Consider the following 14,382-nt stretch of genomic DNA (forward strand, 5'->3'; position numbering starts at 1 on the left):
GCTGGTCCTTTGACTCAGACCACAACATTGCCCTCGCAGGGTAATGATCAAGAATCAGACCCTGATGAGACTATGTTGCCCCATCACGAACGCTATACCACCGACCGACATGGTGACACAGACGAAGTTGCACACGAGCTACAAGAAGAGGTAATAGATGACCCAGTTCTTGACCCCGATTGGCAGCCATTGGGGGAACAGGGTGCAGGCGGCAGCAGTTCTGAAGCGGAGGAGGAGGGGCCGCAGCAGGCATCAACATCGCAACAGGTTCCATCTGCCGGGCCCGTATCTTGCCCAAAACGCGTGGCAAAGTCAAAACCTGTTGGAGGACAGCGTGGCCATCCGGTTAAAGCTCAGTCTGCAATGCCTGAAAAGGTATCCGATGCTAGAAAGAGTGCAGTCTGGCATTTTTTTAAACAACATCCAATTGATCAGCGCAAAGTCATCTGTCAAAAATGTTCAACTACCTTAAGCAGAGGGCAGAATCTGAAAAGTCTCAATACAAGTTGCATGCATAGACATTTAACCACCATGCATTTGCAAGCTTGGACTAACTACCAAAACGTCCCTTAAGGTTGTAGCACCCTCGGCCAATGAAGCTAGTCATCAACGCAACATCCCTTCCGGCAGTGTAGGGCCACCATTTTCCGCACCACCTGCAGTATCTGTGCAGGTTTCTTTGCCAGGCCAAAGCAGTCAGGGTCAGGGAATCACCAGTTTCGTAGTAGGAAACACTGCATCTACGGCACCGGCGGCAACAATACCATCTCCCACCGTCTCTCAGTCTGCCATGTCCACCGGCACCCCCGCTAGTTCCACGATCTCCAGCTCTCCAGTCCAGCTCACCCTACATGAGACTATGGTTAGAAAAAGGAAGTACTTAGCCTCGCATCCGCGTACACAGGGTTTGAACGCCCACATAGCTAGACTAATCTCGTTAGAGATGATGCCCTACCGGTTAGTTGAAAGCGAAGCTTTCAAAGCCCTGATGGACTACGCTGTACCACACTACGAGCTACCCAGTCAACACTTTTCCGGGGCCACTGGAAATTGTTGGCGCGGCAAGGCCGGGTTCTGGTTTTTGGAGGGACACAAGTGACGTGGATTTGCCTGAAACTGCCCCTCAACCAAGCACAACCGCAGATTTGAGAACTGGAACTTTGGCCCACATGGCGGATTATGCCTTACGTATCCTCAAAAGGGACACACACATTACTAAAATGATGAACGATGACGATTACTGGTTGGCCTGCCTCCTTGATCCTCGCTATAAAGGCAAATTGCAAAATATAATGCCACATGAGAACTTGGAACTAATATTAGCAACCAAACAATCAACTCTTGTTGACCGTTTGCTTCTGGCATTCCCTGCACACAGCGCCCGTGATCGTTCTCACACGAGCTGCAGGGGCCAGCAGACCAGAGGTGTTAGAGGGGCAGAAATCAGAAGTGGCGTTGGCCAGAGGGGTTTTCTGACCAGGTTGTGGAGTGATTTTGCTATGACCGCAGACAGGACAGGTACTGCAGCATCAATTCAAAGTGACAGGAGACAACATTTGTCCAGTATGGTTACAAACTATTTTTCATCCCTTATCGACGTTCTCCCTCAACCGTCATTCCCATTTGATTACTGGGCATCCAAATTAGACACCTGGCCAGAATTGGCAGAATATGCATTGCAGGAGCTTGCTTGCCCGGCAGCTAGTGTCCTATCAGAAAGAGTATTCAGTGCTGCAGGTTCAATACTAACAGAAAAAAGGACTCGTCTGGCTACCCAAAATGTAGATGATCTAACCTTCATTAAAATGAACCACAACTGGATTTCGAAATCTTTTGCCCCACCTTGCCCGGCTGACACCTAGCTTTCCTATGAAAAGGTCTTGCCTGTGGACTATTATGAATGACTTTTCCAATATCGTAATTTGCTGCACCTGATTGTCCAGCATACGACATGTTTACACCTCCCTAAATGGCCAAACTCCCCACACGGGGCCGTGGTATCGCCACTTGGCGCCAGCACCCGTGAGAGTGCTGTTTTTTTTCTGAAGAGGTGGGTGTGCCCGCTTTTGGTCGACGGCACTGCCACTGGGTCCCTCATAGTACAATAAAGTGTCTCTGGCGGTGGTGGTGCGCACCCAACGTCAGACACACCGTTCTAATATGAGGGGCCCTGGGCCTGTACCGCCGGCCACAAGACAGTTCCACCCCCCCAGCTCAAACAGTGCTCTAACACTTGCAAAATTATCTCTCACAGCTCCACCAATGTTTAGTCTATGCGCTGACATCCTTCAATGCCTGGCACTGACAATACCATTGTATTGACATTTTTGTTATGTTAGGCCTTCGAAGCCTGTCTGCAGTCCCTTCTTTCTACTACTACTACACTGACCAGGCCACTGCTGGCCGTGTTCACCTGGAACCAATTTAAAATTGCCTACAGCCATGTGTTATTATGTTAGGCCTTCGATGCCTGTCTGCGGTCCCTCCTTCCACTAGGCCTCCACTGACCATTGTACTGCTGCCCTTGTACCACTGGAACCAATTTTAAATTGCCAACAGCCCTATTTTTTTATGTTAGGCCTTCGAAGCCTGTCTGCGGTCCCTCCTTCCACTAGGCCTCCACTGACCACACCACTGCTGCCCGTGTACCCACGGAACCAATTTAAAATTGCCTACAGCCATGTGTTATTATGTTAGGCCTTCGATGCCTGTCTGCGGTCACTCCTTCCACTAGGCCTCCACTGACCACACCACTGCTGCCCGTGTACCCCTGGGACCAATTTAAAATTGCCTACAACCAGCCCAATTTTTTTATTTTAGGCCTTCGATGCCTGTCTGCGGTCCGTTCTTTCTACTACTACTACACTGACCAGGCCACTGCTGCCCGTGTTCCCCTGGAACCAATTTAAAATTGCCAACAGCAATGTGTTATGTTAGGCCTTCGATGCCTGTCTGCGGTCACTCCTTCCACTAGGCCTCCACTGACCACACCACTGCTGCCCGTGTACCCCTGGAACCAATTTAAAATTGCCTACAGCCAGCCCAATTTTTTTATTTTAGGCCTTCGATGCCTGTCTGCGGTCCGTTCTTTCTACTACTACTACACTGACCAGGCCACTGCTGCCCGTGTTCCCCTGGAACCAATTTAAAATTGCCAACAGCAATGTGTTATTATGTTAGGCCTTCGATGCCTGTTTGCGGTCACTCCTTCCACTAGGCCTCCACTGACCACACCACTGCTGCCCGTGTACCCACGGAACCAATTTTAAATTGCCTACAGCCATGTGTTATTATGTTAGGCCTTCGATGCCTGTCTGCGGTCACTCCTTCCACTAGGCCTCCACTGACCACACCACTGCTGCCCGTGTACCCACGGAACCAATTTAAAATTGCCTACAGCCATCTGTTATTATGTTAGGCCTTCGATGCCTGTCTGCGGTCCGTCCTTCCAATAGTTCTCCACTGACCAGACCAATGCTGGCCGTGTACCCCTGGAACCCAGCTGAAAGTGCATGTAGCCTCCTTTTTTCTTTGTTTTATATTTAGAAAGCCCAGATGAACTACGCTGTGCAATGGTTCAAGCTACCCAGTCGACATTTCTTTTGCGAGAAAAGCCATCCCAGCCCTCCACCGGCATGAAAAAGTCTGCATTGTCATAGCACTCAGGCAATCAAACAGTAGAAAGGTGCACCTGACAAGAGACGCATGGACCAGTAGGCATGTCCACAAAAAGTTACGTGTCCATTACGGCGCACTGGGTTAATGTGTTGGATGCATGGTCCACAGGGGACAGCCTACAAAGTCTGTCTGCAGTCCCTAATTCCAATTTTCCTCCGCTGACCACACCACTGCTGCCCGTGTACCCCTGGAACCAATTTTACAGTGTCTACAGCCTAATTTTGTTATGTTAGGCCTACTACGCCTGTCTGCGGTCCCTCCTTCCAATACTCGTCCACTGACCACACCACTGCTGCCCGTGGACCCCTGGAACCTATTTTTAATTGCATAGAGCATCCTTTTTTTTAATAGTAGGCATACAAAGTCTGTCTGCGGTCCACTATTGAAATTGTCCTCCACTGCCCAGAGCACTGCTGCTTGTGTACCCCTGTAACTTTTTTAAGCTGCAGTGAGCCACATTTTTGGGTTAAGTCCTACTACCTGTGTCTGTCTGCGCCACTCAATTCAGCTGTGTTCCTTTGAAAAAAGCAGAGCGTCAATAGTCTTGTTTTCAGCCTCTAGGAATTTTAAAACTGCATTGGGGGTACAACTTTGGTAGGGCCTACTAACGGTGTCTGCCTCCCCAAGGTGTGCCCCAGGTTTCCTCGCCATTGCTTCGATCTTAATGCTCTCGTTTAGTAGTTGTTGGAAACTACACTGCATTAGGCCTACAAATTGGGTATGGGGTGTAGAGAGATGGTGTGTTCCACTCCAAGGTGTTCTCCAGGTTGCCTTTCCTGAGCTTCGATCTTCCGTATTAGAGGTAATTAATTTGTCCACTCATGCTCTCTCAGAGCCTCAAAAAGAGGTGTTGGGACTAGGCCTCTCTTTTTCTCCATGTAATAATTTTGATTCCTTTCTAGCATTAAAAGACCTTCATCTCTTCGCTCGGAAGATCATTTTAAAGCGACTCCATCTGCGCTTTTCTGGAAATGCTGATATTACTGACCCCACTGAAATAGAAACCTTGAGAAACTTGGAGGAGTTGGAACAGGAATCTCTGGCTATGGGGGTAAGTACCTCTCCACCTAACATCACAGCCAGGTGTACCACTTTTCCCCCCTTGTCCCTATGCCCACAGGTGGAAATCTTCGTGAAACTAGTGATGGAGGATTTCAATAAAATTAGTAACTATAAAAAAAGAGATAACCTCACAGTTAAACAGAGGGAGGCATTGCAAGAAATTAAAATGTGGGATGATGTTGTTATTAAACTGGCGGATAAGGGGGGAAATGTGGTCATCTGGCCTGTGGAGAGGTACAAAAAAGAGGCCTTTCGGCAATTAAGAAACAAGGATACATATACCCCCCTTCCACAAAACCCTCTTCCTAGATTCCAAGCCCAATTACAAAATATTCTGGAGATGGCTTTTGAAAGGGGTATTATCAGCAAAAAAATCTTGGGTGGACTTATAACTCAATACCCGATAATACCCATTTTCTACTTGCTCCCCAAGGTCCATAAGGATCTGTCGTCTCCTCCAGGGCGTCCGATTGTCTCTGGCATGGGAGGGCTGTGTGAAGCAACGTGTAAATTTATTGAACATTACTTAAAACCACAGGTTGAGACGCTGCCCTCCTATGTCAGGGACACGACGGACGTCCTGAGAAGGGTTGATGGCCTTATCGTGGAGGCAGACATGTTATTGGTCACGGCGGATGTTGAACAACTATATACTAGTATCCGCCATGCCGATGGGATGAGGGCTACTAGATTTTTCCTGGAATCCAGTAATCCGGATTTACGTGAGCTGGTGTTGGAGTTGTTGGAGTTCATCCTTACACACAATTTTTTTGTTTTCAAAGACCGTTTTTTCCTCCAGAGACAGGGCACTGCCATGGGGGCGGCCTGTGCGCCTTCCTATGCTAATTTATTTCTTGGATATTGGGAGCGTGAGGTATTTCAGGGTGGCGCACAGTCCGCCCCCTTTGTCCACCAAATTCTTGGTTGGCATAGATATATCGATGATTTATTTATATGGCATGGCCCTGTCCTGGAGTTACAGGAATTCATGGTAGGATTGAACGACAATGACTCCAACATCAAGCTCACATATGTATATGATCACAGTGAGATCTCCTTTCTGGACATTACATTAAGGGTCCAGTGTAATGGTGAAATCTATACGGATATGTACCGTAAGGAGACCTCTGTGAATGCACTTTTGCATTCAACCTCATCCCATCCAGCCTCCACGATAAGAGCCATCCCTATAGGACAGTTCCTTCGGGCTCGAAGGATCTGTGCCTCCGACATTCTATTTGAGAGGCAGGCCTTGGACCTTGGGGAGCGCTTTAAACAACGTGGCTACAGTGGTCGGTCTATTAAGAAGGGGTATATAAGGGAAAAAAAATCATGCAGGAATGACCTTCTGGTGGAGAGGGGTAGAACTAAATCAAAAATTTGGGATAATCAACCGAGATTTGTGTCAACTTTCAACCATAGGTGGGAGGAGATGAGACGAGTGCTTACAAAACACTGGCCTGTCCTAGTCACCAATCCCCTTCTTAAGAGATGTTTATCTGACCAACCTCTTATGACCGCAAGAAGGTGTAATAACATCAAAGACATATTAGTCCACAGTCACTACGTGGCAAAGACACCAGACCCCTTTAAAGCAGGGAGACCACGAAATGGTTTCTTTCCATGTGGTGACTGTATGGCCTGCAGGAATCTTGTCAGATCCACTACTTTTACATCATCGGATGGAAAACGTGAATTTGTGATAAAAGACCACATCACATGTAGCACAACCCACGTTGTGTATTATGCCACTTGCACGTGTAAACTAGTGTACATTGGCTTGACGTCCAGGGAATTGCGTGTTCGCGTTCGCGAGCACGTACGAGATATCAAAGCTGCATGTGATGTGGTGGATGAAGGAAATTTAAAACCAATTCCCAAACATTTTCGCAGATATCATAATTGTAATCCCAAGGACCTAAGGGTCTGGGGGATTGACCGGATTCGGGTAGGCATAAGAGGTGGTGACGCTAAACAGAAACTGGCTCAAAGAGAATGCCGCTGGATTACGGTTTTGAATACACTAGCGCCAGCGGGTCTCAATGAGCAGTTGAGCTTTAGTTCCTTTTATAGTAAATAATTCCGGACCTCTTTATTTTATTTTATTGGTTGTTGTTGTTTTTTAAAAATTTTTTACGTGTTTTTATTTATGTTTTTTTCTTCTTTTTTGTTTAGTTCTAATTTAGTTACCTTCCTTATGTACATTTTTGATTCATCATAACGTGGTCCCCCTCCCGGAGGAGATATGTGTGATCAACTCTTCAGTCTTCATACAAGCCGGACAAATGTGGCTACTGTTAAATCTTCTCACCTGCACATTCATGACGTAACAGCACCTGCGGAGTTATAGGAGAGCCGAAATAATATATGAGTCACTGATTCACATTCTTATGTTGATCTAAACGTTTTATAACGTATATTTATGGTCTTTGATATTGTATTTTTGTTCACTGGCATCATTAATATATAATGCAAGTATCACTTTTTTATACATGTTCTTTGCAGCATTATTGATTTTTCATTTTTTGTAATTATTATTATTTGTTGCTGGATGGCACATGCTGCGCTGTCTTCACCATCATCGGCTCATTAGTATTATGTTTTTTCTTTCTTTCATTCTATTTCCTTCACCCCCCCTTTTTCTTTATAACAGTAGCAGGCACCAGTTACTGACTATTCCCCCGCTGGTGGCCGTCACATTTGGGCTTTGCACGGGACACTTACACTTCTCCTTTGGGTATTGAACCCACTGTGCGCATGACTTCTGCCGTGCAGTGTTCGGGGCATTTTGGGTGGTGCCGGGTGATGACGCGTGCGGCTCAGTGACGTCATCGCGACGGAACTGGCCGCGGCGCCATCTTTGGACGCTGTCTGGGATGCAACTCCCGACTGTGTGAGCGGTGACATGCGCCGCATCAGGTGGGACCAATTTACATCATTGGGGGATCTTTAAATAACATCACCGGTAATCTAGCAGCACCGCCCCCTGACGAAGCTAACGCGAAACGCGCGTTGGGGCTACAGCGTGGTGTTCTCCTGTGTGCCATCTCTGTGGGGTAAGGATCCAGGGTCCCTATATGACCGTTCAGGATATTGTTTAGTGGTGGGAGCCTGTGTACAGGGCTCCGTGACCCGTCCACATGGACTTAATTCATTTTCTCTAGATCAGATATACCCTGCCTCCTCTCCCCCTTAGTGAAATTGTAGCACTATGCACTTTATGAAAATGACAATTGGCACCAGTTTTACTCCACGTTGCTTTCTATCTGTGCTACCATAGCCATTTCTTTTGTCTTTAATACTTTGTTGGTGTACAAGTAATTATTGTGTTGTTGATATTTTGGATTATTTATGTATTTTCAATAAACTTGACTTTTTATGGACAATTACTCCATTTTTCGTCCTATATAATGTAGTATTGGGAGTGTCCTATGTGTAATCAATAGTGTTACTCTTCTGAATTGGGCTCCCCTACTTAGGGTTTTGAGCATGGTGGAGAAGTTTCACATGACTTGTTTCAGTTTGGGCTTGTTATATTCTTTGGTAGGGCCTACTAACGGTGTCTGCCTCCCCAAGGTGTGCCCCAGGTTTCCTCGCCATTGCTTCGATCTTAATGCTCTCGTTTAGTAGTTGTTGGAAACTACACTGCATTAAGCCTACAAATTGGGTATGGGGTGTAGAGAGATGGTGTGTTCCACTCCAAGGTGTTCTCCAGGTTGCCTTTCCTGAGCTTCGATCTTCCGGCTCTCGTTTAGTAGTTCTTGGAAACTACGCTGCATTAGGCCTACAAATTGGGTATGGGGTGTAGAGAGATGGTGTGTTCCACTCCAAGGTGTTCTCCAGGTTGCCTTTCCTGAGCTTCGATCTTCCGGCTCTCGTTTAGTAGTTCTTGGAAACTACACTGCATTAGGCCTACAAATTGGGTATGGGGTGTAGAGAGATGGTGTGTTCCACTCCAAGGTGTTCTCCAGGTTGCCTTTCCTGAGCTTCGATCTTCCGGCTCTCGTTTAGTAGTTCTTGGAAACTACACTGCATTAGGCCTATAAATTGGGTGTGGGGTGTAGAGAGATGGTGTGTTCAACTCCAAGGTGTTCTCCAGGTTGCCTTTCCTGAGCTTCGATCTTCCGGCTCTCGTTTAGTAGTTCTTGGAAACTACACTGCATTAGGCCTACAAATTGGGTATGGGGTGTAGAGAGATGGTGTGTTCCACTCCAAGGTGTTCTCCAGGTTGCCTTTCCTGAGCTTCGATCTTCCGGCTCTCGTTTAGTAGTTGTTGGAAACTACGCTGCATTAGGCCTACAAATTGGGTATGGGGTGTAGAGAGATGGTGTGTTCCACTCCAAGGTGTTCTCCAGGTTGCCTTTCCTGAGCTTCGATCTTCCGGCTCTCGTTTAGTAGTTGTTGGAAACTACGCTGCATTAGGCCTACAAATTGGGTATGGGGTGTAGAGAGATGGTGTGTTCCACTCCAAGGTGTTCTCCAGGTTGCCTTTCCTGAGCTTCGATCTTCCGGCTCTCGTTTAGTAGTTCTTGGAAACTACACTGCATTAGGCCTACAAATTGGGTATGGGGTGTAGAGAGATGGTGTGTTCCACTCCAAGGTGTTCTCCAGGTTGCCTTTCCTGAGCTTCGATCTTCCGACTCTCGTTTAGTAGTTCTTGGAAACTACACTGCATTAGGCCTACAAATTGGGTATGGGGTGTAGAGAGATGGTGTGTTCCACTCCAAGGTGTTCCCCAGGTTTCCTCTCCATTGCTTCGATCTTCATGCTCTCGTTTAGTAGTTGTTGGAAACTACACTGCATTAGGCCTACAAATTGGGTATGGGGTGTAGAGAGATGGTGTGTTCCACTCCAAGGTGTTCTCCAGGTTGCCTTTCCTGAGCTTCGATCTTCCTGCTCTCGTTTAGTAGTTGTTGGAAACTACACTGCATTAGGCCTACAAATTGGGTATGGGGTGTGGAGAGATGGTGTGTTCCACTCCAAGGTGTTCCCCAGGTTTCCTCTCCATTGCTTCGATCTTCATGCTCTCGTTTAGTAGTTGTTGGAAACTACACTGCATTAGGCCTATAAATTGGGTATGGGGTGTAGAGAGATGGTGTGTTCCACTCCAAGGTGTTCTCCAGGTTGCCTTTCCTGAGCTTCGATCTTCCGGCTCTCGTTTAGTAGTTGTTGGAAACTACACTGCATTAGGCCTACAAATTGGGTATGGGGTGTAGAGAGATGGTGTGTTCCACTCCAAGGTGTTCTCCAGGTTGCCTTTCCTGAACTTCTATCTTCAGGCTCTCATTAAATTGTGGTTAAATGGAACAACTGCATTTGGCGTACTAGTTGGTTTGGGGCCTACTATCGGTGTCTGCCACTCCTTGCTGTTCTCCTGGTTTCCTGTCCTGAAATTCCATTTTCAGGCTCTCGTTAAGTAGTTGTTAATGTTAGACTGCATTTGGCCTACTAGTTGGGTTGGGGCCTACTATCGGTGTCTGCCACTCCTTGCTGTTCTCCTTCACTGAACAAAGCTGTGCCGCCTGTTTACTACGGTTGCCAATTTTGAACTGCATTTCGACTACTTACTGATTTGGGCCTACTCTCTGTGTCAGCCTCTCATTCCAGTTGTCCTCCACTGCAATGCCCCCTGGTTAGTCCTGTGTTACCAATTTTGAACTGCATTTAGCCAACTTTATTCTTTGGGCCTATATCTGTGTTTCCTCCTCATCCTGCCCATTGCCCAGCCAGTGATAGATGAGTCTGCTGGTACATTGACCCATAACGCAAAATTCCCCGTGCACGCTACACAGCAAGATTGTGACCCTGCTGAAAGTCAGGTTCCTCTTCCCGCATACCATACCACCTTACACGGGGACAAAGAGGAAGGTGCAGATGAAAGTGCAGGTTCCTTCATCAGGTGGGGGGAGGAATACTAGTTGGCGACGTCACTGGCACAGGGCCTCTCATAGTACGCAAAAGTGTTGCTGCCGGTGGGAGGCGCCCCCGCCGTGCAAACACCGCTGTACTTTGAGGGGCCCTGTGCCAGTGCCAATGCCAACGAGTGGGCCCCCCCTGCTTGCTCAGGATCACAGCACTTGCAAAGTTGAAATACTTACCTCTCCCTGCCCCACTGCCGTGACGTGGTCCAGATTTACTGGGCCCACTAATTACTTGAACCAGCCCTACCCCCCACAACTTTAGCCAAATGACCCCCAATTTAAAATGCCTTCCAATTATTATAAGCTAAATTACGATTGACAAGCTTCTGTAACAAGAATGGATGTTTTTGCCATTAAAATGGGCAGTGTAGGTGTTTTCCTGGCCTCCACTCACTGCCGACTATGCTCCCCCATTGACTTGCATTGGGTTTTGTGTTTCGGGCGGTACCCGACTTTTCGCCATAATCGGCCGATTCCACTCGACTCGACTTCTAAGATAGTCGGGTTTCGCGAAACACGACTCGACTCTAAAAAGGTCAAGGTCGCTCAACCCTAGTCCCAATGCGTGAGCGGCTGCCGCCAGCTTCCATTCCCAGAGATGCATTGCGAAATTACCCAGATGACTTAGCGGTCTCGCTAAGTTCGCTCTAATTTCGCAATGCATCTCTGGGAACGAAAGCTGGCAGCAGTCGCGCGTGCAGCGGCGGACAACTGAAGGTGAGAATAGCAGGTTTTTTGTTTTTTTTATTATTTTTAACATTAGATTTTTTTTTACTATTGATGCTGCATAGGCAGCATCAATAGTAAAAAGTTGATCACACAGGGTTAATAGCAGCGTTAACGGAGTGCGTTACCCGCGGCATAACGCGGTCCGTTACCGCTGCCATTAACCCTGTGTGAGCGCTGACTGGAGGGGAGTATGGAGCCGGCGCCGGGCACTGGCTGGACGGAAGTAGGGAGGGACTCATTCTCGGCCGGACTGTGCCCGTCGCTGATTGGTCGAGGCCTGGCCGCCTCGACCAATCAGCAACGCGGAGTTTCCTGGACAGACAGACAGATAGAAGTACCCCTTAGCGCTATATAAAATTAAACATTATTTATTATTTATTTATTCCAATGAAAGTGGGACAGTAAAATTACTGGTGTCCCAGCTTTTAGCCCTTGGTGTAACGCAGCATTATGGATGTGATACATAACGCCGGCATACCTGTCGATGCGTAATACCTTTTGATTTTGTTTTAAATATTCGATTCTTTCGGACTCAATTTTGACGTGACTGTCAACGATAAATTGCTGCGTCAACTTCCCAGCATTTAAAAGGGAATTGAATTTGTCACGTATGGTAAGCCTGTATGCATAGTACTGCAACAGTATGATTTTTTTTTTTTTTCCTGTCGATCTTGATCCACTGGTATGGATGGTAGATGAATGTCACCAATTCCTTGATGTTGCACACTTAGGGCAATTGGAGTTGTCAAATTTATTGTCCACTGTCCCCATATGAGAATAGAAGTGGATATGTCATTGCATCGCACTTTCTGTGAAGAAAGCTGATTTGAATAGTTTGGTTTTCACTTTTGAAGTGAACTCTGATGTCCCTATTAAATGGGGGTTCACCCATTGCATTTTGATAAATTATAGCTACTTCATTGCACCTTGGTGCATTGTAGCGCCTTTGGTCATCATTGTAGTCATTTAAAATTGACATTATTTCGAGTGGATCACCATTTTCTAATTCAGCAATCCTCTCTTCCTCTATTTCAAATTCCCTCCTCATTGGGAAGGCTCTTGTGAGTGGGTTAATTGCTTTCATTTTCTATCCAAGAGATGATATCAGTGCTGGGAGGCACTTTTTATTTGCTTGACTTCTTGTACTTAATGCTTCTTCACTGTCCAAGATATAAATCTGGGCAATCTTGGGAGTACTAGCCACAGCGGGATGCAATGGGGCATTCCTGTGGTAAATTTGTCCATTAATTTGAAAACAGTATGGACCATGCCCAGGAGGTGGCGCTACTTGTGCTCCCATTGATGTCAAAGCAGGCGAGCTATTGTATTGCCTTATATTAGCGATAAAGTTATTGGAGCGCTGATTCTTTCCTTTCATTAACTTGACTAATTGATCATCTGTTAACTGAAAATATAGAGGGCTTCTACGTTACTGGTAGCACAAAATCTCTGGAAAAACGCTATGGGTCCTTGTCCCCCCCAAAGAAATCCAGCAAACCCTGCGCTCCCAAATCCAAATACCCCTCTCCCTTCTGAGCCCCAGTGTACATAAACCACATTTAGTGTCCACCTGATGGCATATCTGTAGTGATGAGAGCCCTCCTAATTTACAGGTGTGTGTCTCCAGAAGCATGAGCTGGGCATAATGTACTGGTCACTCCAGTGGCAGTTTGCATTTTTCACTCAGCAATATCCACTGCTGTGGGTGGGTTTCTGAAAAACACCCATGGAGCTAAAATAGTCACTACACCTGTATATAAACTCTCAAAGGAGTATAGTTTCCAAAATGAGGTCACTTGAGGGTGGATTCTGCTCTTCTAGCACTTAGAGGCTCTGTCACGGTTCACTGGGAGGATACCTTTATCATCCCCACCACTCACACCAATTTGTCACGAACCAGGGTTGTTTGGTTGCCCCTGGTTCTTTCTGAAGGGGAGTTATCTATATCCCACTTCCCAGTTCCGGTTTGGAACTTGCAGCTCTCTGGCGCCCCCGTTACCCTCTTGTCATTCAGGGTACTGCACCTAGGATAATTAGATGCCAGAAAGGCTCCCTTACTTTGTACAGGCTAATGGGCACGCTGCAGCGAGGGTGATATAACTACTCCCACTCAGGCAGGAACAATAATTATCAACGCCACCAGTTGCTACAAAAACTCCCAACCGCACAGGACAAATCCGCTGCCACCAGCTCCGATTTCTTATTCATTAATGGGTCTGGAGGCAACCCAGATTAGTAGCGTAATTCACTTTAGAGGACGTGTGTTGTGAATTCTGTTGTCGAACTCCCTCCTGTGGTCGTGAATGGTACTTCGGCGAGTTCTGTCCATGGACTCCCTCTGGTGGCTATGAGTGAAGCTGCTGCTTCTGAGGTTCCTTACACAGGTGACGTGGTTTATCCTTTGGTTGGCTGCTCTATTTAACTCCACTCAGATCGTTACTCCATGCCAGCTGTCAATGTTCCTGCATTGGTTCAGTTCGATCTTGGATCTTTCTGGTGACCTGTCTACTCCAGCAGAAGCTAAGTTCCTGATAGTTATTATTTGTTCATTGTTTCCTTGTCCAGCTGGTTATCATGATTTTGTCTTGCTAGCTGGAAGCTCTGGGATGCAGAGTGGCATCTCCGCACCGTTAGTCATGCGGAGGTCTTTTTGCACACTCTGCGTGGTCTTTTGTAGTTTTTTGTGCTGACCGCAAAGATACCTTTCCTATCCTCTGTCTGTTTAGTAAAGGCCCCTTCACACTAAGCGACGCTGCAGCGATACCGACAACGATCCGGATCGCTGCAGCGTCGCTGTTTGGTCGCTGGAGAGCTGTCACACAGACCGCTCTCCAGCGACCAACGATGCCGGTAACCAGGGTAAACATCGGGTAACTAAGCGCAGGGCCGCGCTTAGTAACCCGATGTTTACCCTGGTTACCATGCTAAAAGTAAAAAAAAACAAACACTACATACTTACCTACAGCCGTCTGTCCTCCAGCGCTGCGCTCTG

The 14,382-nt window shown here is 47.0% G+C and overlaps 1 long non-coding RNA gene across 1 annotated transcript in view; it reads left to right on the plus strand.

Moving 5' to 3' along the window:
* LOC138664998 (uncharacterized) overlaps window positions 1-7,185 on the plus strand; it is a 31,938-nt gene extending 24,753 nt beyond the window's left edge. Inside the window, exons 3-4 of the long non-coding RNA XR_011318411.1 lie at window positions 4,581-4,729; window positions 6,916-7,185. This is a non-coding gene — a long non-coding RNA (uncharacterized lncRNA). The remainder of the gene's footprint in view (window positions 1-4,580; window positions 4,730-6,915) is intronic.
* Window positions 7,186-14,382: the final 7,197 nt, after the last annotated feature.

Source organism: Ranitomeya imitator, chromosome 2, assembly GCF_032444005.1.
Source record: "Ranitomeya imitator isolate aRanImi1 chromosome 2, aRanImi1.pri, whole genome shotgun sequence".
Taxonomy (NCBI): domain Eukaryota; kingdom Metazoa; phylum Chordata; class Amphibia; order Anura; family Dendrobatidae; genus Ranitomeya; species Ranitomeya imitator.